The sequence below is a fragment of the Schistocerca serialis genome, chromosome 8 (assembly GCF_023864345.2).
Source record: "Schistocerca serialis cubense isolate TAMUIC-IGC-003099 chromosome 8, iqSchSeri2.2, whole genome shotgun sequence".
NCBI classification, from domain to species: Eukaryota; Metazoa; Arthropoda; class Insecta; order Orthoptera; family Acrididae; genus Schistocerca; species Schistocerca serialis.
The window spans coordinates 300424426-300450525 of NC_064645.1; positions in this window are offsets into that span (position 1 = coordinate 300424426).

A 26100-nucleotide genomic window follows, 5' to 3' on the forward strand; every position below is an offset into this window, starting at 1 on the left:
TAACAGCCTTGCACTGCGTACTATAGACTTACGGCGATTATAAAATCCCAGAGTGATGAGGAAAGTTAAATTATTGTCGGAGTGTTCATTCGTGGACTAGCTACTTGTATTAAAGGTTCGTCCTGTGAATCTCAGTCTGGCATCTCTCTTCCTCTACTGTTTATTTCATACGATCTTTCGGCGTGAGGTGTCTCCTGATATACTGTATGTCTGTTGAGTATGATAAGGATCTGTGCCACTTTGGAAAAGCTAATGTGCTGATTGAGGTTGCTATACCTGAGTCCAGCTACAAGCAAACGCTTGCAGAACAGTATCACTTCTTTTTTAATGCAAACAATCGATGTACAACCATACCCATATTTCTTCGATGACTGCAATCTGTCTCTGGGGCCATAGCGGTTCCTTAGATCATTTTTTATTAGTTGTGAAGTTAAAGTGATAATTACTTTTGAATATGAATAGATCCGAAGTACCCTATCTTATAAAGTTTGAAAAACTTGGAATTTTTTATTGGACGAAATATGTGAATTTATCATGAATGGTAAAGTAGTAAAGTAGTGAATTTCATCTCTTATATGCACGCAACATGTTATATTTATTTACGTTCATTGTCAACCATCGGGCTCTTCACCATTCGCCAGTACTCTACAGTTTCTTATGCAGACCGGTATAGTCTTCTTACAGACCATCACGTCTTCTGCGAACACCTGTTACGTAACTGCATTAAACGGCGTATTCAAATTGACCGTACATTGAAGGCTTTCACAACCGGATGTAGTTGCTGTTGCTGAATCTTCCGGGTTACATGGGCATTGTCCATGGCACTTCCTAATCTTTCGCCCAGAGATGCACTGGGCATTCCGATGAGTGTTGTTGACACCAGAGGACAGTCGGTAGGATGCAGGAGAACCAGTAGCAGCTCTTAATATGTCTAATGCATCGCCACAGAATTCTCCACTTCTTAACACGGGTGAGGTAGCCTCTTAGGTCTCTCGCTCTCGGTCTCTCTCTCATAAATTCACACACATTTGGTTACAGAATGAAAATTTCATTCTCAGTCTGATATATTTTTCCCACGGAAGTTAACAAAGCAAGCCATTTATTCAGGAAATAGATGCCTCATCGCCGAAACACATACATCTGGGTTCGAATACTGCAGGAGTTCGCAGCTTTAATATGCTTAGCATTTACAGATTTCTGTGTTTGATTTTACGCATACGTAGTACTTGCGGCTTTTAAATATAGAGGGCCACCGATAAAATGGACCAGGATAAGATCTCCGTTAAAGCATGTAATTGTGTGTGCTGGTCTAAATTGTCTTCCTTTTCAACATAAAAGTGCTGTTACGGTGTACCTCGCTCTAAAGTTTCATTAGTAACTGAGTGGTGAATTGTGGTAGACGAAGATGGCCAAACACACATTGTACATCGGTGGCCAATTAGGAACAAGCACAGAAACTGCCATCGTCACTAAGGAAAGTAAGAGGTGGAGAGTGTAACAAAGTTGCCAAGTGCTGGAGTGTACAGTGTCTGTTCGGAGACATCACGTTTTTCTTCAGCAGAAATTGTGTATTAAATCATACGTTTGTTGTAGCAGTTCTTCCATATTCAGAAAAACAAGTTTCTTCTGAAATTTTTCGTGTTTTCAGGAAACTATGAGCAATATTATGTCGAAAACTTTTTTGAGAATTTTTTTAAAGAAATGCTATGGTGACCTCGATGTGCATTATTTTAAATTTTATTGCAGTAGGAAACGAAATGGTGCAGCCGTCAATGGGTATTACTCTAGGTAGCTGTCATTTACCCGTGGTGTGACAGCGGGAAGGATTTACAGTTTATTGCTTCTTTCCTGTAAGTGTGTATTTTGGATTGTGATTTTCGATCATTGCATTTTCTGGATACTGTTGTAGAGATAATATCTTGTGATTAATGTCCCACAAATTATACAGCCCTTCTGGCGTGGTTTTCAAAGTTATGCTCTATTTATTCGTTATGTCCCACTTTTGGGTGTGGGAATAGTATCTGTAATATTATATTAATTAGGATATAACATCTTACCATCGTTATCAATAAATTTGTCGCACTTCTCCCTGTTTCTCGCATATTTCACTTACTGTCTTCATCTAGGAACTGTGTGCAGCGTCCCACGTCTATAACGGTTTCGTATCTACACATAATGTTTCACGTTCTAAACACTCAAAGTTGTATCGACATATTCTTTACTTAGGATATTAATTCACTTGGGCGACCAAGTATTTACTACCACATACGCATTTCTACGCTGTTTCGAAACGTAGCTCCATCTCCTGCTTGCATTCCTTCAAATGCGGAATCGTGAACCGCCGTGGCCCCTTTAAACCATCATATCTATTTCTTAGTGACTTTAGACGTCCGAATTATTTGGACTCCATCTTAATGTAATTCAAGACATCTGCACACTCCAACGAGACACAAACCACTCAATGCGTCCGCTAATAAATCCCAAAACTTCTTGGTAAATGTTTGAAGCACACATATTTCGTCCAGCTGAAAGAAAGTTCACTGTTATTCAACCTTCACAAAATGAGGATATTACGAATCTTTTCATATTCATAACTAGTCGTCACGATCATTGTAGATCTCATTACAAAGTGATCTGAAGTACAGCTCTGGCCAAAATGACATGTTGTAATCTTCGAACAAATATGGGTGTGGATGTAAACCGACTGCTTGCTTTTGAACCAAACTTATTATACAATTGTGCAAGCAACTGCGTGTAACTTCGCTCAAAAGTAACGTTTTCTGGCTCCTGCGTGTAGCTGCTTTCAGTATAAGAACTTCTGTCTCCACATTAGCTTCATTTCGGGAAATTATCAAATACGCATTATTACCATTCCTCACTTAACCGGCAAATAATAAATCTGAGGGTGAAATTTCAAATTCGGTACTAAAATGTTCAGTAATGGAAGTTGCAAATATTCTTGTGAGATAATTTTACTTTTGAATTGTTATTGTTCTGGGATATTATGATCGCGACAGGCCACTCACATATTGCGTATGATTTGGAGAGGTCTGTGGCACAGTCGGAAGCGGTCGTTGCTCTTTAGCTTTGATTCCAGGCTAATTTACCAACAATGAAATATCGCATGACACGACGTGGACAGTTGCGTAGCAACATTGCGATAGCGAATCGTGTTGCGTAAACATATTGTCTGTGCTTACGTGGGTTTCGCTAAGTTATTCTTTGTGCTATAGTGCGTCTTCTTGGGGAGATAAGATCATCAAATCAGCATCTGAAATGCTGGTAGCGAATCGTCTTGATCAAGAAGGACGTACAAAGCCAGCATTGGGAGGGAGGCTGTACGGAACCGTAAGTGACCAGTCAACATGTTCCCCCGGTCATCTGTTACCCACAATAACATCTTTTGCTGTTGCTGCCGAGTGTACACTACTGCTACTTAACGCTGTGCCCTAATGTATCATACCATTCATTTCTAGTTTTATTTGGATATTTGGTCGTACTAGCTACTTTTTACCAAACAACGATCCATTCAAGTAATCCGAGCTTATTATCAATCTACAACACTAGTTTTACAAAACCTTCGGACGTGGTTTCGGTAAAAGTTTTGCTGTGAGTTTTGAATCCCATAGATTCCGATATTTTTTTGTTTCTTTCATCAGTCCGGTCTATTGACTTTGCGCCGATGTTCTCCTACGTCTTATTAGCATACTGTACCATGTTATCTACTGCATAAGCTGTAGTTTATGAAGGTACTTTGTTCTACGTGACTCACCGGCTGGAGGTATATGCACACAATTTGTTTTTGCTGGTTCTGGGACATGGGGGTGCCAGCATCGGGAGGAGGGGGTCACGTTACTCGCTCGAAAGAAGTTAGCGCTGATTAGTGGCATGTGTCGTGAAATATCTACGCCATTCCACGTTTCAAAGCGAAGCGAATATTAGTTGCCTACAGTCACCTCCCACCCGCAACCCATCCATATCAAAATTCAGAGCAGAGACTTCGTCTGTAGCGCAAATATTTACTAACTAACACATTTTGTATGTGTTATGTAATTAGAATAAAGGTGTCATTCAAGAAATTCATTGAAATATGTAGACTTTCATGATCGGTTTACTTAGCTAATGGTTAATCTTCCGAGATGGATGGTTGTGACCTACGAAACCATTTCGTTCCCGAAGCTTCGTCCAGACCTAAATTAGAAAAAAAATGGTTGAAATGGCTCTGAGCACTATGGGACTTAGCATCTGAGGTCATCAGTCCCCTAGAACTTAGAACTACTTGAACCTAACTAACCTAAGGACATCACACACACCCATGCCCGAGGCGGGATTCGAACCTGCGATCGTAGCGGTCGCGCGGTTCCAGACTGAAGCGCCTAGAACCGCTCGGCCACATGGGCCGGCGCTACGTTAGACATCATCAGAGACGATTCTGCTTCTTCTGAGTCATGCAGACAACAGAGGTCAGTAAGCGAGACAGAGCGCAACCAGCCAGTACTACACTATTTGTCAAACGCACATCTGGACGAAACGTCAGCAATAGAAAAGTTTTAAGTTCCACCACGACACAACCAGGAAGATTCACCTGTAGCTGTTTAATATTTCATTTAACAGTGAGTTTTGACCAATATGTTTTTTTATTTGGAAGAGAAGATCCTCTTGATTATATATTTAAATGTAAGACAACTGATATAGAAGGGAAAAGAATTTAACTTCAAGACCAAATATTTATTGTACATTATGAAAAAGTTCTTGAGAAACACAACAGGCTCGTGCTGTGGCAATTGTGGAAAAAAAGAGACTTCTTAATGCATTTAATTAACTCTATTGGAACTGTTTGCAAAGAGACAAAAATTATAAGCTAGTATGTAGATGACGTCTATAAATAAGTAGGTTACCTGTCTCCAGATCTTTGCAAATTCTACATGCATGACCTAGTCAGAGCTTGCAGAGAAAGTATCACGTACGGCATAAAGACCACAGAGATCCAATTTTAATACTCTGCTATACAGAGATTATCAATTAACAAAGATGGACAGTGAAACTCTATCAGTGTAACAATTAGAAACACGCCACAAAAACACGCTATGGAAGAGACACTGATAGAGTTGACGAAGTCATAGCTGGACCTATTACCCTCTACGGATCTTAAACGTGGTTTCTCAAGGAATAGGATATGAGAAGGTCACAAGGTGTGGAAATGTGATTTTTCCGCAGAGTCAGAGAACGCACCGGAGAATATCGCTTCAGAAATGCAGAAATTAAGAATTAATTAGAAATTGATTCACTGGATAGGAAAATGGATGTAAACGGGAAAAAATCGTGGGAGCATGTTTCAGTAGCAATTATTTCAATCTACAGTACTAAGTTGATCACAATCTAATATCCAGTGAAGCTGAAATCGCTTCTTTCCCCGCTCCGCCCCCCCCCCCCCACCCGTCACAGTCACACTTTCTCTTTCTGTGTCTCTCCCTATCTCTCTCTCTCTCTCATTCTCTCTCTCTCTCTCTCTCTCTCTCTCTCTCTCACTCTCTCTCCTTCCCTCCCCCTCACTCGTTCACTCGAACTCTTACACACACATTCAGCTAAGTCTACAGGCACATCCCGGATATGTCAGCAGTAGACAGCTGTCATATTATGGCAGTTTCAGATTCCTATATTTCATTCTTACGTATGTGTAACAGTTTATTGAGCATCTGAATTATTACTTCACTTGGTTACGTTGTTTCATAAGATGTTTCTGCAACATAATATCGCAAAAAAGACGCCACGGTTAACTACGATTCTTTTACGTCGCTCTCTTGTCTGTTTGTCTGTTAGGTAAAAATCTTACAACTGATTTTAAACTAACTTATCAATGACGTGACACTTGAAACTTCCGACATAGCTCAGACCTGGATGACAACGCCACAGTTATTCGCTTTTTGACTGGTCTATGGCGGAGGGTACTTTGTTTCGCATTTTAAAATGCAGATGAGCTAGAGATTCTAAATCTCAAAATAGCTCAGCAATGGATGACAACGCAATTGTAACTTGCGTTTTGTTTGATGTGTGATGGAGGATACTTGGCATACCAGTGGCATATCTCAATGAACTAGACATCTGAAACTTTCAACATAGTTCAGTGTTGCATGACACTGCGATGTTAAATCACTCCTGTTGTGTGGCGGAGGGTACTTTTGGTACCACTGCCATCTCCCCCTTTTCCTTTTCCTATCGCAAATGGCTCACGGGATGAACAATTGCCGAAGTCACCGCGTATCTGTAAATTTTACTTTCATACTCTTAACTCCAAATACACTTAGGAGTGAACAATAATTGGTTGACTAAGGGGAAACTAGAATAAATCTGAAATTTATAGATGTCTCTGTTGTTATCTCATCGAAAGTACTGAAATCGATTGATACAACTTCACACGTTCTGTAGCAAGAAGCAGAAAATAAATATTTACGTAAAAATTAATTTCAATGCACCACATTTTAAATAGGGCCAAAACGTATAAAATAATTTTTCTTAGTCCCTTGGAGATTCCTAACGCCATGTAGCTAGTCCTGTATATTTATGATTCTGAATTTTTAAAAGCTGCCATAGTACTTGTCAGATATAAGACGGAAAACGTAGGTCGCATACAATACTCAGTTGATGAACTGCATAGTTCACCTGCTGACTGTCAAATATTATGTTCATTACAAGTTTTCGTTTTAAATCTTTGAAGAATTTTTGCAGATATTAAAGATCAACAGGACTATCTGCGTGGGGTTACAAATCTATATGATACAAGTGAAAAATTACATTATACTACGTATTTGTATCCATGTGAAATTAATCGGTGAATTCTCATACTTGCAGCTGTAAAGTTTTCGTAGGAAGGGTTCTCTCTTTTAACGTTGTAATATTCTAAAAAGTTTCTCCCTTCTTAATTCACTTCTTCCTTGGTGTCACAATTTTCCGATCACTCCCTCTGGCTCCTTTAATATAGCTAAAAAAATTACTCACAGGTCTTAAACTCTTTCCGATTGGGGCTGCTGCTCTCAATATAGCTTCTTATAAAGGTATTAGCAAACCTTTCCGTCTATCTTCTCTACCGACCTGAACTGCGTTTTTTTATCTACTCTTTTCCATCTTAGCGTACTCGTCGACGACACATATTTGCCCGATGACTGTGCATTCCAGAAGACGCTTAGCGAAAAAGAAGAGGAAAGTACGCAACAGTGGTAACATATGACGACTATAACATGTGTGTAGAATGCCAGGTTACGTGCGTCAGTCATGCAGTATGGACGCCTTCCGTCCCGTCGTACATAAACAAAATTTATTTCCGTGTTCTGCCGTCGACAAATGTAGAACGAAGAGGTTACACTAAAATGTGAATAACATTTAGCTCACAAGGGAAATTCACCACCGCACGTCCCTCAGATTTAGTGGTAAGATGGCCCAGTGGATAACCCAGATCAAGTAAGAAAACGGGAAAAAGGTGTACTGAATGGCGGGGAAAAAAGTCAAATTAGAAACAGTGAACGATCCAAGAACAAGAAGCCCAATAAAGAGGAGAGTGAAACACCGACGGCGTCGTGGGTAGCTATTCATAGTGCTGTTGGACTGCCAAGCGGGCGAGCCGTGTTCAACACTTCTTCGTGCCATTTTCTTCATAACTTTAGGAAATGTCCGAGCGGTCACTGAAATGTTTGATCTCTTTCTGTAGTCTTGGCGGTTTTCATACTATACACTGGTTATAAAATGTGGATCATGTGTTAAGAATAGTATAGGATACGTTCGACTGCTAATAGATCAGTTGTGCAGAATCAGTTGTCATTATAGGTCCCTATGTTGCACCTCGACGTGGCAGACGCACTGACAAATTTGAATAAAGCGAAAAACAAGAAACTGTCACTAGGGAGAGTTGAATACGTCTCGCTCGCTTGCTAGCACACCGCGTTAACCACTTAACCACGACGCCATTTCCCGTCCCGCCTGCTCTGTATTGCAATTCTTGTTCTTGGCCCGTTCACTGTTTCTACTTGGCCTTTTTTTCACAGTTCACTGTTCTCAAGCTTAATCTGTGTTTAGTTTTTGACGGGCTGTCCGCTATACCATCTTACCATTAAATTTGAGAGGAGTGCGATGGGTAGTTTTCCTTGTCACACTTTTATAGAGCAGATATCATATAGAAAATCAACTACATACAAGGAAAAAATAGAACTTATCTGTTAGCGATTATAGCTGTAACTTTGTAGTGTTCCACTACAACTAATATTTGAAAATGATGATGAAGTCCCACACTCCTTGACAGAGTGTGGGAGAAGGATGAGGGAGACCCGCACCACCGTACTAGGCAAGGTCCTAGTAAAGGTGGTTAACCATTGCCGTCCTCCGATCGTAATGGGGATCAATGATGACGATGAAGACGACACAAGAACACCCAGTCGTCTCGAGGCAGGTGAAAATCCCTGACCCCGGGACCCGGGACCCCGTGCTCGGCAAGCGAGAACGCTACCGCGAGACAACGAGCTGCGGAGAACATTCGAAGACAGGACGGATAAACGAATAGAGTAAAACATAGTGCCCGCGGAAATTCAGTGCTGCAGCCGGGAAATTTTGAATTTCATTACAATGGTAAACTACATCTTTTGTGTCATTCATTTCTTGCAATCTACAGAGACTTCAGAATTACTCCCGTGTTCCCGAGAGCGCGGATGTCCGATTCAGCCAAGGGACACCAGAATTACTAAATGGACACAGGTGGCTAATCGACTAAGCTATCTAGGGTCAGAAGTGTAACAGTGATGTTGTTCCAACAACTTACAAGTTTCCACACAGTGGATCTGGAATTGTATTACTTTACTGACATAATGAATCGTTCGAACGATATTTGTACAGGGTGTCCCATTTATCTTGACCGCCCTAAATAACTGTTTGTCGAGATGCAAATTACAAAATGTTTCAAGCAAAGGTTCTGTAGCCGTCAGGAGGACATCAACCAGCAAGACTGCCTTCGTTATAGCTTTTTTTTACAAAGATATGAACAGCGGTATGACTTTTTTAAATGGCGCCGGCCGTTGTGGCCTAGGTGCTTCAGTCTGGAACCGCGCGACCTCTACAGTCACAGGTTCGAATACTGCCTCGGGCATGGATGTGTGTGATGTCCTTAGGTTAGTTAGGTTTACGTAGTTCTACGTTCTAGGGGACTGGTGACCTCAGATGTTAAGTCCCATAGTGCTCAGATCCATTTGAGCCATTTTTTTTTAAATGGAACCCTGTATTGTTTATTTGGTAATTCATTTCCTCTGTACAAAAAAGTATCACAGTGTACCATTCACTGAAAGACAACGTTATTAATTACATAACACAAAATTGACTTTGAGCCGGGATCACAAACTCGTCCACTTCCTGGAGTTGTCAGAAAACAAATGAAAACCAAGTAAAAACATATCACCTATCACAAAATTGACTTCGACTCTCCCGCACCATTGATCCGGAGTAGAACATTCAAAGTGGTGACCCTGGACACCGATACACTGGTACACTAGTTGAATGAAAGAATTATTTACTGTTTCCAGTGTTGCCTGCTGAAGAGAACTGCAAGCAAGCATGATATGTTCCTGCATGTCCTCTGGAGCTGTTATGATATCGCCATAGACAACGTCTTTAATGCATCCCAAAAGAAAGAAGTCCAGAGGATTTAAATCAGGAGACCTAGCAGGCCAAGTATATGTAACTCCTCGACCAATTCATCTTGCAGGGTACCTTCGGTTCAGAACACGACGTGCACTCAAGACATTATGTGCTGGACATCCATCGTGTTGATACCAAACAAGCATTCAGGTTCTTAGCTGCACTTGATCCACAAGAGGAGGAAGAATTCGTCCGAGGAAGTTGCATACGCTGTGCCGTTGAGACTGCCATTGACGAAATAAGGGCCAATAATTGTAGTACCAAGCATCCCATACCAGACTTTAACTCTCGATTGACGCTGATGTTCTAACTGTCTAAGTCATCGTGGGTTGTCGCTGGACCAATAATGCATGTTCTTTGTATTTACCTGTCCTTTGTTTGAGAAGGAACGTTCATTGGCAAATAGAGAATTGGAGAAGAATATCGGGTTGACGAGGATTTCCTGCTGTGTCCACTGACAGAACTGTACACGATCCAGGAAATCATTCCCACGCAATTCTTGATGTAGGTGTACGTGGTAAGGATGGAACCGGTGACGTGTAAGGAAAAGATGTAGACTGGTCTTTGGAATGTTAATCTCGTGTTCAAGCTGTCGTGTGCTCAGACGAGGATTCATAGCAACGGAAGCGAGAACAGCAATGCTACAACGATTGAGTTGTCATGGGTTGAAACTTCCCGTTTCCTGAAGCGTTGCAACAAGACGAGATAATATCCGTCGTGATGGTGGGTTTTTGGCAGGCTATCGCTGTCTCTACAGTTCCGCTGCCTATCATTTCGCCTACCGTAAACAACAACAACAATAAAAGGAACGTTATGTCGATGCAGTTTGTAGGCAGCCTACTCTACACAACAGTATTTATAAGGACTGAACTACTGTACTAAATGTACCCGTACATAAGAAGCACTATTGCAGTTACTGTTCTGCCAACTACATTCCCCATAGATGAGTAGCATTTCTACCTTCTCTTTGTTGGTGTACATTCCTCTCACACAATTATGAAACTGACGATGGTTGACGGAATGCTGGTTGCGCATTCTACTTATGTTTACGTTTGTCCTCTGTCAACGCCAGCACGTGGATGTGTTCCATTACCCCGAGTACCTGCACTAAGCGCTGGGAGCGTCAACGTCAGTGTTGTGTTATGTAATTAATAATGTTGTGTTTCAGTGAATGGTACACTGGTATACATTTTTGAATAGGTTTTTAGGAGAGGATATGGGATATGAACAGCCGAATAAAAAATAGAGGATGCCATTTTAAAAAGTCATAACGCTGTTCATATATTTGTAACAAACAAAGCTACAACGGAGGCAATCAAGCTGATTGATGTCCCATGACGACTAAAGAACACTTGCTTGAAAAATTTTGTAATTTCCATCTGGACAAACAGTTATTTAGGGTGATCAAGATAAATGGGGCACCCTGTATACTGAGTAGCACACTCTGAGGGGATAAAAAGACGACGCACCGCGAAGGAATTATCCGAATGCAACGTAAGTCGCTAGACGTGGTACACATAACAGGCTAACTAATGATTGAAATGTCAGTAAAATTTTATGATTTATTCAAGAGCTTCATCAGTTTGGCCAGTCAATTACGCGTTAGTGTACCTTTGGCCGTTATGCCAAATTCGCTCCAGTTGAAGCGTTCGATCGTCAGAACCCGATGTGGTTGTATGGACTTCCCCATATTGCTCCAAACTTTTTTAATCAGGGAGAGATCCGCGCGACCTTGCTGACCGAGGAAGGGTTTGGCAAGCAAGAATACAAGCTGTACAAATTTTCGCCGTATGCGAGTGGTCATTGTTATTACCATCTCGGGATTTTGACGATCTCAGGCGAAGTGTGGACAGAAGTTTACATAATACCTCTCAGTTCAGGGAGAAATCCAACAACTATATCAATCTACGCCAAACCGAATAACTGCTTCCATAAGGGCCACAGGTGGACCAATGCATTATTGACAAGCTCAGTTAGTGAATCTCTTTCTCTTGAATAAATACTCAATTTCTTTCTGAAATTGTAATAAATTATTTGTTTGTACATGTACATCATGTCTACCGATATCCGTTTCATTGGAATAACTCCTTCATGGTGCGTTGTCTCTTTCTGTCTTAGAGTGTATGTTCTGTTCTCCAGTTCGCTATGTTGAGTGAGACGCAACGTTACGTATGTATCCTCACAAATGTTGGAATCTGTTGTAACTGAAACAAAAAGTTATTATGCCTGCTTAACGGCTAGTAACAGACCATACTCTTGACAATGGTTAGGGTTTCCATGGCAAGTGACGCTGTTGTAAAATGATTTTCGACGCATAATACTTGATATATAAATTGTTTTCAAGATAGTTATGATATGACTATAAAATACTTACACTTAACTGTATACTGCAGGAGAGTTTTTTAAGACTCGACTATCACCCGTCCACTTAGCAATAGTATACAACAGATTGTACGGAAGAAGGGTATAATTGACGCAAAAAAGACAACATAAGTAATACACGACACATTATCGAGGGAAACATATTTCAAGCATTCGGAGGAACTCGACTTCTATAGTTGTCTTACATAATTCCAATTAGAATCACTCACATTGGTTAAAACCTGCGTATATCTGCTATACTAGTATGTTACACCAGGTATTGTGCCTGCCATTGACGAGCCAGAAAATTGAGATGAGCTGCGATTTATAAAAGAATCTGAAGGCGTAAATAGCTTTCAACGAAACAAGTGGCATGAAACGATATGAAATTATTCTTATGGCATAGTCGCTCGGGAATCCCGTCGTGCGTTGTTCATCCGCCTGCTGCAAGCCTCCCGGTTTGATGCCACATCGGTGACTTGCGGGTGTTTGTGATGAACATCAGGTGAAGTGAGCAGTACAACAGAAGTAACCAGTCCCCAAGTGAAGAAGATATGCAACCCAGGCGGAATTGAATCCGGGATTTCACAAACTAAAGGATGCTGTGCTTACTACTAGACCACGAGTAGCGCACAGTGGAATGAAACACAACAAAGAAATGTAAAACCTATACTCTAACGCATACATATCAGAACTGTATTATACTTACGTTCTGGATACTGTTACAGATTCTTTACTTGGACGCACGTCACATGGAAGAATTTTCTGAACAATAGATATTTTTGTGATACCATGCATATGATACAAAATGCGATATTACATCTACATCTACATCCACGTAATTACCCTGCTATTCTCAGTAAAGTGCCTGGCAGAGGGTTCGACGAACCACCTTCAAGCTGTCTCTCTACCGTTCCACTCTCGGACGGCGAGCGGGAAAAATCAGCATTTAAATTTTTCTGTACGATCCCTGATTTCTCTTATTACATCGTGATGATCATTTCTCCCTATGTAGGTGGGTACCAACAGAATGTTTTCGCAATCGGAGGAGAAAACTGGTGATTGAAATTTCATGAGAAGATCCCCGTCGCAACGAAACTCGCAGTACAGCGTAGGACCCCCTTTTGCTGGGAGTAGTGGAGCACCTCCATGTGCATGGACTCATCGTTCGAGGTCCCCTGCAGAAACACTGAGTCAGTGGCCCACAATTGCGGGAGTGCTCCCGGTGCTGCATTTTGTGCGAGAACTGACCATTCGATTATGTCCCATACTCTTGGTGGCCATATCATTCGCTCAAACTGTCCAGAACATTATTAAAAGCAATTGGGAATAATTGTGGCCCAGCGACATGACGCATTGTCATCCGTAAACATACCATCGTTGTTTGGGATCCTGAAGTCCATGAATGGTTGCAAATAGTCCCCAAGTAGTCGAACGTAACTATTTCCAGTCAATGATCGGATGAATTGGAGCAGAGAATCAAGTCCATTCCACGTAAACACATCCCACACCATTACGGAGCTTGCACAGTACCTTGTTGACAACTTGGGTTTATGCCTTCGAGGGATCTGCACCGCAATCCAACACTACAGCTAGCTGAGTACCAACGGAAATCAGGACTTATCATAACACGCCACAGTTTTCCTGTTGTGTGGGTTCCAACCGATATGGTGACAAACCCAGCAGAGGCACTGCAGGTCATGCCGTGCTGTCAGCAAGGCACTCGCATCAGTCGTCTGCTGCCATAGCCGATTAGCGCCAAATTTCGCCGCACTGTCCTAACGGATAAGTTCGTCGTACGTCCCATGTTGAATTCTGTGGTTATTTGTGGCAGAGTTGCTTGTCTGTTGGCACTAACAGCGCAAAGCACACTCGGCCGCTTTCTGTCGTTAAGTGAACTCCGACGGCCCCTGCGTTGTCCGTGCTGAGAGATAATGCCTGAAATTTTATATTTTCCACACGCTCTTGACACTATGAATCTTATAATACTAAATTCCTAATGATTTGCGAAACAGAATGTAATTTGAGTCTAACTCCAAGTACCATTCAACGTTCAAAGTCTGTTAATTCCCGTCGTGTGTGCATAGTCATCTCGGAAACCGTTTCATATGAATACCCTGAGTACAAATGGCAGCTGGAGACAGCCAGCCAGACGTCACACACGTGCATTCCATGCACGGTCGATGCAGGTTAAGCAGAGCCTGCTCTTCCTGCTTCGGTGAATCATTGTGTATTCGTTTTCTTCTCTTTTCGGTTCGTTTTCTTGGTTGCTACTTGGTGGGTTTCTTCTTCTCTTGGTGCTGGGTTATCGTTCCAGGACCAAGCCCCAGACGAGTTGCTTGCCCAGTCCACAGACCAGCGGGTTTGTTGATGTCCACGCCGACGCTTAAAACCTCGTCGCGAGAAGAGTCGCTTCAGCGGCAGAATTCCCGCCATGTCGTGGCGCTGCCTCGTGCCAAAGTCTGGGGGCAGATGGAGCGCCAGCCGGAGGGCTTTATTCTGCAGTGTTTGCAGTGTCTGCAGATTGGCTTCTGCCGCGTCTCCTCACACCACCTGCCTGATGAGTGTTAAGTACAGTGAGATGCCACAGTGGGTGGGCTGAGTAGTCTTGAGGTTGAGCAGGTGATACAGTAAGCATATTCTTCCCTGCGCTTGGCCTCTCTGCTCCGGCTGTGTGGCCTCCAAGTCAGGCGTCGGTTCAAGGTAACGCCTGGATTTTTCCAGTGCGAGACCACAGAATGGGGCCTCCCATGATCAGCTTGGCTTTTCTCAGCATTGAACGTCAACCTCCATTTGGTGACCTAAGCTCCGATCTCGTTGCAGGCGGATGCGCATCAGGTGCGCACTCGTACTGCGCATGTAGATCGCGGTGCGGTCTACGTAGAGTGCAAGATGAAGTTTCGGCGTCATCTTGGGGACGTCGGCGACGTAAAGCGAGCACATGGGGCCGAGCACAGACCCCTGTGGTACATCAACTTGTATGTGGCGTGCTGTTGACACACCATCATCGACTAGCACATCTAATATGCGCCCAGATAGCACTGGAGCTGGCAGGCGTGCGACACAGGTACCCCCAACACCAGCAGCGTCAAAAAGAGGCCATCGTGCCACACGCTGTCGAAGGACTTCGAAACGTCAAGGAGTACCGCCCCAAGGTACTCGTGACGTTCCAGACGTCCCACCGCCAGTTCAGCCAGTCGCAGAAGTTGGTGCTGCGTAGAGTGATCGCGTCGAAAGCCGACCTGCTCGTCAGGAAGCAGGCTCTCTTCCCTGACGTAACGCTGCAGCCGTGTGGCGTATATGCTCTCAAATCTTTTCGAGAGTGGTAATGACAGCTCAGCCAATGCACCGCCCTTTTGTATCTCGTGTACCTTGTGTACGCGATACTACCACCACCTGTATGGGGGTATGACTATTTGTGACCTCCGTGTATTATTGACATGTTTCTTGTGGTTGCCGTTTCGCAGCAGTTGCATAAAAATTGAAATAGTTTACAAGAAAAACTCATTTTCCGTACAGTACCTAATTTTTATATTCCTTATATAAAGGGATGCGTTTAAAATTTTTTAAAGGGATCTTCAGTGGATTTCCTGAATCAGAGCATAATTTCTTTCGTTTTCACTTACAGATTTAAAGCAGTTGGAGGAAGTTTTTGTAATAAACCGGTGAGGTGTAATGGAAAGGTACCTACAAATCAACGTGCATTTCATTATTTGTAAACCAAGCAGCTATCTCTCACGTGGAAAATTGGTTGAAGGCTTGCAGCTTTCCTCGTGGTCACTCTCTTTTCGATACATAGCACTGAAAGTGACATTTGTTGTGTCTAGAATGTCATCTGTTTATTTAGTGTTGCAAAATTTGTCAGTTTTGCATTCAGTTGATATTTTGATTGAATTTGTGTTGATGTAATTTTTGTTCCAGTGCATGCATGTGAGTGTGTATGTGTGTGTGAGTGTGTGTGTGTGTGTGTGTGTGTGTGTGTTTGTGTGTGCGCGCGCGCACGCCTATACATCTTCTGAATTACGAGACTTACGAGACGAATGCGATTTGTAATCGTCTACTAGGGTGCAAGTCTTCCGATTTGACGCCACTTCGGAGACTTGTGCGTCGACAGGGATGACATGATGATGATTAGGACAACACAACACCAAGTCCCTGAGTGGAGAAAATCTCCCACCCAGCCGGGAACCAAAACCGGGCCCTGAGGATTGACATTCTGTCGCGCTGACCACTCAGCTACCGGAGTCGGACTATTACGTAATGAGTGAGTGTAAACAGTGAGTACTTAGTGAGGTTCACTTAGTCATTGAGTAGTAGATTCGTTTCACTCATTGTTTTGCTAGTGCGATAATTCCCCTGTTAAGGTAGGAGATATCTTTCATTATGAGTTCTAACTAATCTCAATTCTTCCTCTCCTGTAGCAGGCTTCTGATACATTTCTGTAAAAAATTTTGTGGTTTGTCCCATATTTACATGCTCTGGTACGTTCTTTGTATTTGATGTCCAATGTTCTGCAGGTTTATCTAACGTACTGTCCTTCAAATGTGTTACATTGTAGTTGGTATATTCCTGCTATCTGGTAGATGTCTGTGTCACTTGTTATTTTTGGAATGTATAAGGGGCCATCACAATGTTTCAATCTGAGGTCATTGCCGCAACGTATGTATAACGTACCGGGACTCCTAGGCGGTTATATAAGCACCGACATGTAAGCAATAGATTACTGTGGCATTCGTGTCTATCCGACGAGTGAGCGGTAAAGACGCAAACGTGAAATATGGCGATGCTATTACCGAATGTGTCGAAACCGGATCAACGTGCTGTCATTCGTTTCTTAGCTGCCGAAGGACAAACACCATCAACATTATGGAAAGGGTGGTCTTCTATTCACCATAAATATTACGCGATGAGTCGCAGATATGAACAGCGAAAGACTGTTACACTACGAGCTTTCGGCTGAAGCCGTCTTCAGAAAGAAAACGCATACAAACATTCACACAGGCCAGCATTAGAACTGGACTCCGTCCTGACAGACCTCGGAAGGCTCAACGCTGCAGACCTGATGCCGTGTCAACCACAGCCGACAGGCGATACTGGATGCGTAAACTGAGAGGCATGTGGTCAGCGCACCGCTCTTCCCGTCGTTGTTATTATTCCTGATCATGGCCGCAACGAGTGCTTTTGCTTGGTAGTGACACCTGTTATTTAGGGGCATATTTAGTAAACGGCGTAATCATAGAATGTCAACCACGAAGTACATGATGTGTGCCCGCCACACTAACAAATGCAGTTGTATACTCTGGTTAGACAGAGATCAGTATACGGAAGTCACGACTTCAGTTCTCGTTGACGCCAGTGATTCTTCTGCTTTACGGGGAGTAGGACCAAGATGGACTAAGGAATGTAAGATCAAATGAAATGCTTTCTGCGTGAACAAGTAACGATACTGACACGCAAGCCAGGAATTGGCGTCGGGTCAGAACACTTGCGCTAGACTGTGAACCAAAGGATACAAGTTACAGGTGGCTTCATCCGCCTGGAAATTGAGCGTAGACGTCACGAAGTTCCATCTGCTAGCTCGTGTTCTCATCCTTCAGATTAAAGGTAATAAATTACATTTGAGGAGCAGTAGAATCGTGACACGATTCCCACCGCATTAACAGCTCCTCGTAACCGGAAGTAAGAATAAGAGACGGAAACGGTAACAAAGTGCCGTCGACTGAGTTTCTGAAGCTCGATTATGTAACAGATTTCTGGCAGGGAACAACGACCGAAGTAAATCTTCTCGCTGTCATTTTAGGCTACAAATAAAAAATTTACTGTGTTTGTCTCCACCGACCAGCGGACGAAATGGGGACAGTGACAACTATAAACATTTTATACGGGTGTTAATGACGGGGTAGGGTCCTCACCGAAGAGTCTTCACTTATGCAGAGGAGCGGAGGCGTGTTCGGGACCTTTTCGGGAATCGCAAGAAAATGCGCCAAGTCGTAATACGGAAGTAATAGTTGGGCGCGCAGCGTTTGTCGGTCGACTTGATTAAAACGAGATTAAATCACGGAAGGGCAGCCACCAGACTCACGCACCAGAGCTCTTAAATAGCTGTACAGGAGGTGGGAGCTGCGACGTGTCTCTATCCCAGCTGCCGAGACATCCTCGACATTTCCTGTGCTCCTGGAAGTAGGGCCCGCGAGGTAAGAACGTTCCGTATTTTAAAGATACGCACTATAATTACACCATACAATCATTATTTAGGGTTTTTAGTCTCTAAACGAAGAGAAAATAAAATTATAAAGTGTCAGTGACATTTAGAATCCATCATCCTAAGGTCTCTCATACGAAATATGATATACTAATTGATAAGAGCACTGTGTGGTGACTGAATGAAATTTCTTCAGAGCAAGTGAAGAGTCAAACAGTAAATGATAACTTTTCAGTATTGTTCTTTCACTGGACCACAAAATTCCGATCCGGCCGCTATGACCGAGCGATTATAGGCGCTTCAGTCCGGAACCGCGCTGCTGCTACGGTCGCAGGTTCGAATCCTGCCTCGGGCATTGATGTTTGTGATGTCCTTAGGTTAGTTAGGTTTAAGTAGTTCTACGTTCCAGGGGACTGATGACCTCAGATGCTAAGTCCCATAGTGCTCAGAGTCATTTAAACCATTTGAACAAAATTCCAAGTATGCTCACGAAAAATGGCTCTGAGCACTATGGGACTTAACATCTGAGGTCATCAGTCCCCTAGAACTTAGAACTATTTAAACCTAACTAACCTAAGGACATCACACACATCCATGACCAAGGCAGGATTCGAACCTGCGACCGTAGTGGTCGCGCGGTTCCAGACTGTGGCGCCTAGAACCGCTCGGCCACTTCGGCCGGCTATGCTTACGAGTAAATGTATTAACGTTCTGTGAAAAGCTAGAGTATGAAGTAGGTCCATCATTATTTACCAACTTTTAATTCCTGTCTGTACTTCCTGATATTTATCACTCGATTTTCTTTACATCTAAAATCTTACTAAGAAATTAAGTATGTGATAATCATGTTCCTCTTTTCAATTCGAGGTTGGTGCAGGGGAACAACAATTTTGGATTTCCCTCTGCACAATTCCAAATTTATGCAAATTACTCGTTGTCTTAATGAGACTTGTATATTAGATTCAGTAATATGTTCCTTGTGTCGTATAGGACACTAGACTCTCTCAATTTTGAGAATAAGGTTGTCTGGGACGTAAAGTGCCTTTTGGGCGAAGGTCCTCTGTGCATCTTCATCTTTCAGTCCGAAATAATTTCAATACATACAGGGCTAGACACTCTTTGTATAGTTTTATTTATGCCAAGACACTTTTAATCCTTTCATCCGTGTTCTGTTGGCGTAACACATTTATAGTTTATACAAGAAAATATATTTTCAGGAGGTCTAGCCCCGTAGCTTATATATATTTGAAAAATGTATAACCGTTTTGAGTTGCTGGTAAAATGCTTTATTTATACAACCAGTTTCAGTCCTCTAACCACCACCAGATACATAAAATAATTCACAGCGTAATGTTATGAGAAGTCGTTATGGTACAGTACCATATCGTAACACAAATTACGTCGTCTGTGTGTGGTACGGCTCAAATGGTTCAAATGGCTCTGAGCACTATGGGACTCAACATGTTAGGTCATAAGTCCCCTAGAACTTAGAACTACTTGAACCTAACTAACCTAAGGACATCACACACATCCATGCCCGAGGCAGGATTCGAACCTGCGACCGTAGCAATCCCGCGGTTCCGGACTGCAGCGCCAGAACCGCACGGCCACCGCGGCCGGCGTGTGTGGTACGAAACTGTTCACAGCATTAACGCTGATTACAGTTGTAACACAAATGAGTACACTCCCTAACACAATTTTTATAGGCTGACGACGTAATTACTAATTACGGTTAGATAACAGCGTGTTATCACCGGACGGTGACGATTTTATAATCCGCCTAATATGACGCTTTGGATACTTTCATGAATCGGATGATGGTCTGACGATTGAAACTGGATGCCAGCATCTCACGGCAGTAGTATGACATTTTTCAGTTATATATGTTAAGTATTGTTTTTTTGTGACTGAAATAAAGTTTAATTAAGACCAAATGTGTTTTGTTTTATTTCAAGAATCTTCAGTGTCACTGTAACAATATGGTTTTTCTCATAGCTTTGGATTGCTGGGATCAAGAATGAATCTCATACTTTATCTTACTACGCATATATAAACAGTATTAATTATTATGGTTTCTCACTGTTTTGTGTTAGTTACTCCATTCTTCAAGTTCTTCTACACATATGAGATAGGTTTTAGCCCAAAGAATATTCATTAACGCCAAATATATTCACGGTTTTGTCTTATGAAGAACCACTGCAATCTCGTTATTTCGTGCACTTCGTTTTGATGTGCGGAATGCATTCAGCTTTAGTTTCATTCTAGTGATAACGAGAGAGTCTGTTAGAGTTCTGTGTATACAAGTGTTTATATATATTTTCCACTTAGCAGCTGAAAAGCAAATAAGACCACATGTAATCCATTTCATCAGTACAATGGTTTTATGGATAAAGTTACAAATGATAACGCCGTTTCATACTGTACTGTTTGCTGTATTTTTTCAAATTTTTGTAAGTATTTCAATCCACAGTCAGGTAGCACACCTACACGGAAAAATTAACGTCAACTTAGTTACATTTCGAATCATGTTAGTTGCTGGACGAAGATTTATACTCGTTCACATTTATCAGTTACTAGTTCCTCTTCTGAATTTCGTTAGGTTTTTAAACGATGGACTAGTTATTTTAGCATTTAGAATCGCAAATATTTTAAGATACAATAAGGAGGATTTTGTTTCAATACCGATTTAAAAAGCAAAATGTTGTACATACCACCTAGAGGATAGGTAGAGCAAGTGAAAGCGAAAACAGAGAGAGTACGTTTTAACTTCTTAAATTCGTGTTTATGATCGAATTTATTGCCCTGTATTGTCACCCTTCTAGTCTCGCCATACATTGGCACAACCAAATTAATTTTGTACTAATTCACATATTGCGCCGTTTTTCGGCAGATGCAAACAGAATTCACATTTTCGAACCGTTTCATGATGTTATGATAGTAAAGTTACTTGCGGCAAAGGTAAAGTGTAAATTAGTGTGGAGTGTGGGTGAAGCTCCGAGGCAGACTAGTTGTTCACGCGTTCATGGAACAGTTAAGCATACTGTCGTGTAACATAATCAGAACTACCGATAGGACTTGGAACAATCACCGTTTGCTGTTTATGAAGCAGCTGACAGCCGAGAAATGTGTCAGGTGGTAACAGGTCTTCACGGGAAACTGGCAACATCTGACTAAAATGTTTCCTAATGTGTTGCAAAAGTAGAGGCAAAGCATATTTTTATTTATTTACTTATTTAAATAGATATTCTACGTATTACGATAAACATGGTATAAGCCACCTCTACCATAGTACATGACATTTAACTATTACTATAGCGCGGAAAAAATCCACTCCGTTTACATACACTCTTGAGGAACAAATCAATAAATCCGTTATAATAAAAAATGAGCGCTAGCAACAATGGACATGACGGAAGCGGTGGGAGAGGAAAGGCACGAGAAACGTGCTGACACACCATTAATGAAGATAAGGGAACGAAAGTGACGTGACTCACTGTGAAATAAAGAGGAAAAAAGAATAACCAAGTAAATGGAAGCATTTACTTTACTGTTTGACAGAGCTTAAAGTAACTATGCACGTTATTTTTTGGAGAAACGTTTCAAGGGTGACGAAAGGAAATGGCTTCTACTGCGAAGCAGGCAAAGAATTGTGGACGGAGCACGCGGTAGCTTATACCAGACAGGGGCGTCAGCAGCAGAAAAGAAGTTTGCTTACGTTTCAGTACTATGCGCACAGATGGGTTACTGGATAGGTGTTCCGACTGTGATGAGATGTCAAGTACTTAATCTTTGACCCCAGTTAATGTGGTACATGCACAACGAGAAGATGACGAAGTAAACGTAGCGTATGACAGTCACACAGTTGGCCTCGTCGAAACCAACCAAACTGTCCATATGAAGCACTGACATAAGTATAAATATATAACACAAACCAGCATTTATGGCTAGTATTAAGCGACTGGCGTTCTCGCTATTTTTCCCGTCTGTGGGCGTAGGCACGAAAGTCTTCCTGCCGGTAGTTGCAAAAGTATTTTCTGCCCATTTTAGTTGTGAGTCCTAAGTTAGACACACATTGTTCACGGCTTTCAGGTGTATTGGAATGCAGTCGAAAAGCATAGGAGGCAGTCGTTCGCGGAATTCTGAACAGCTAATTTTCTGATGCGATACTGCACAAAAGATTAAAGTTAGGTCATGTTTTGGATACTGTTTCCAGGAACCCACTATCATACCCCTTCCAGTTCTTTATGGTACCCTCAGTCCCAATTATTAGGCTACTGACTTTGTTGAAGGAATCCATATTCCACTCGTAAATGAAACGCTGGACATAGGTGATTATATTCACAAATAAATCAGCGCCACGTGTCTTCTACAGGTTTCTACAGAATTGCAGGTACACATTACTTACACCATATTTCTGCCATCGCCACAGAGCTTTCTTGTGATAGTATCTGCCAAAAATGTTTTCTCTGACATTTCTCACACAAACCGAGGTCGATTGTGTTATGCCGATTTCAGTAAAAATTCCCGTTCATCCATTCAGACTTAGGTTCTCTTGAATCGTCTATGAGAAATGACGTTATGTTCCCTTCTCTAAGAGATCACATCATTTCCTTCCTCATGTTTATCAATCAGATTTGTGCCATGTCACTAATAACACTATTCCACATGGAACCCAAAAATCTTAACCGTCCTTCCTTCCATCTGGCATTTCTCAACGAACACGCCGAAACGCGTGCATCCTATGACGCCCATCCCGTGTTTACTAGAGAATCTTAGCCACACTGAATCAGCAGTACACCAGTTGCAGTGCAGTCGAACAAATTTTCTCTTCCATCGATGGACAGTAAGTTACAAGAACGGGGAATAGCTTACCTTGTTGTTCCGTCTGTATCACAGTTCCCTGATCAGTCTTTTATTTAGATGTGCAGCTGTTCCCCTGTAATGTTGAGTTTAGCGTTGTTTACTTTACCGTTGACGTAAATCCCTTTTCCGGCGATTACCATGGATATTGTTCTTACCATGACTCATGACAAAGCACAGGAGCGTGATTTCTATACTACAGATTTATTGAGGTTTTTTTATGATGAATTCCAGCTCTGTTTGCTGTAGATAGAAATAAAGCATTGAGCTGAGGTTGATAGCTTGCGTCTTACGTCTCTTCGCTTCCAGAAGACATTGCATAAAGTTCGACCCTCCCATTTACTAAACAAAATGTGCACTTACTGAATACCGAAAAGCGTTTACAAGGTTCCTGAACTTTTCTCAGCAAATTCAAGTCAATAGAGAGCCAACGGCAGAAATGAAATTATATTTTGGCCTATCTCAACAAATATTTATAGGACTCTTTCTGTTCACACGTGCATTCTTCATCCACATTTGTAGCTCACTGATGGAATCCACAATAACAGCCACACATCGCCAAGCAAGATTCATTCATTTTGCCAACATTTCGAGGTTAATTCTGTTTAGTGTTTACCGGGCCCATTTGTTAGGAGGAAAACTTCGCATTTTTCGCACTAGGAAGATGTTATTTGTCTCAATGTGATCACTGAGTCCCCTTTGCCAGCAGAAGGAGGACAGTGAATCCCATTTGCAACTGAAGGTTCCCCTGGGAGCTGGGCAGTATCTGCAGACGTAAGGCTGTATGTTTGCCAACAAGTACCTCCTTCTGCTAGCCTTGAGTGGAGGCCGCCACGCTGCCACTACCATTTCCAGAGAATAATTTAGTACGTCATTCTTGCATGTTCTGTTCAAACTTCTAAAGACGAGGAAGGTTCGTAGCTTTCTTTCCAAACTTTGGTCTATCCAGTCGAATTAAGTTCCACGACCACCATGTTCACCTCGAGAAAGCCGACCAAACAATACGAAACTACTTCATCCCAGCATCAACATACTTTTTGTTAAGGTACGTTCTGTACACAAGTAGTGGGATTTTCTGCAGCGTTCTCACGTTTTTTCATGAAATAACTCATATTCTCTTTCCTCACATTGGCAATAACCGTAAGTCTTCCCCTTCATATTGACTTTCTCTAAAAGTAGGGGACTGTGGAGTGAGATCTTATTTCGTCGTCGTTCAGTCACCAACTGCCGTGAGGGACGCTTGTCTCCTGGCCGCCGTTTGGTGCTGATGGGCAGATGGTTCCCTGACTTGGGGAAATGTAAGAGTCGTAACTGCGGTAACAGATAGGTATTCTGAGCAGCTCGTTACTTGCTTACGATGCCATGCAAAGTGTGTTGCTTAATTTGGTTATACTTTTTGCCGTCTTATTGTATCGTCAGTTTTGATTTATTTGAGCTGCCAAGATCATCACATGATGATGCATTTTCTCATATAGTCTTCCACGGTTTTTGGCACCTCTCCACAGTATTAGCATCAGTTTATAATTTGACCTGAGTTTTAAAGAATTTTGTTCTATGTTAATATTTATTGCGACTTTTGTCTAATTAGAGCAAATGAATATCTGTTAATCTCAATCTTGACTTACACTCCAAGAATGCTTCACATTCTCCAATAGCTATTCCATGATTAGGCTATCCTCTAATAATAAATATAATAATACTTAATCAGGTTGATCTCACTGTAGCGGCGGTACAGGTGTGCACAGTAGCCACACCCAGTGATTAGCTATATTAAGATATCAGAGAATAAAACGAGCATTATACTCGCCAGTCTTGATCAAAGGTTTATTTTGTAAAGAGAATTGTATTAGCGCTGCTTGACTTGGATCCAGATGGGACCATAACTTGCAAGGTTATTATTAGAGAGACAAAGTGAATGAAGGATAATAACATGTCTTCTCGAAAACGACATATTAGTGACGTAGTTCATTCTCGAATAGGAAAAGGATGTGCAGGACATCTGTTGCGAGCCTGTCAAAGGAATAACCTTGACATTCAGGTAAAGTTATTTAGCAAAAACTCTCTTATCTAAATCTAGGAGGCCAGGCATGGATTTGAATCAGCTCCATGCCAGCGTGAGTGCTAGTTGTTATGCGCTTAATTAACTCATTCGCGGTGTTCTGACTGAAGATGTTGTTGGGAAACTGTAAGATAATGATGAGAAAATTTAAAATGGTAGTGACTGGCAGCTGACCTTCAACTCAGATCAGTGTAGTGTTATGTGTTTGAATATGTGGAAATACCAGTTAGCCTACACCACCGATGATTACCCACTGCGGTTTGACACATCTGTAAAATAGCCAGAACGATTTAACGTGTCATTACTACATAAATCCATCATTTCGGCAGTGAAAACCCTCTGAAATTCATTTTCTCATAAAAAAGTATTACTCTCCCGTGAAAGAGGTCACTCGCAAAGCCCTCATCACACCATTACTTGGCTATTTTTCGTCGGACTAGAACCACTAACTTGAAACAGAGGAAGTTCTGCTTCATAACTCATTCGAAAAAATGTTTAGAATACGAAGTATTAAATTTCTCTCGTAGTACACAAATATGGATTTAAAATCTATAGTTTTCGTCTTAAAACAAGGAGTTGCCACGTGTTTCACTGAAAGCAACGACATCCAAGCAAAATAAATAGTGCTATCTTTTACGCCCCCGTCATTCATGCGACTTTGGCTTTTACTGTATTTCGATATTCCAACCGAAATCATTCACCCTGTGCAATAAAAGGCATGAAGAATCAACTGAACTGCGAGCACATCTTTAGAACGTTCTGACTGTTATTTAGCCCTATAATAAATAGAAGAATCAAAATACACTTCGAAAACAACCCTGACGTAAAGCTTAACTTTAGACCCCGTCATTAACATAACTACTCTGTGAGTGGTTCGATCTTGCCTTTATCCGTTATGTAAATGAACTTCCTCAATATATCACAAAGGTGATATAATTTAACGCGT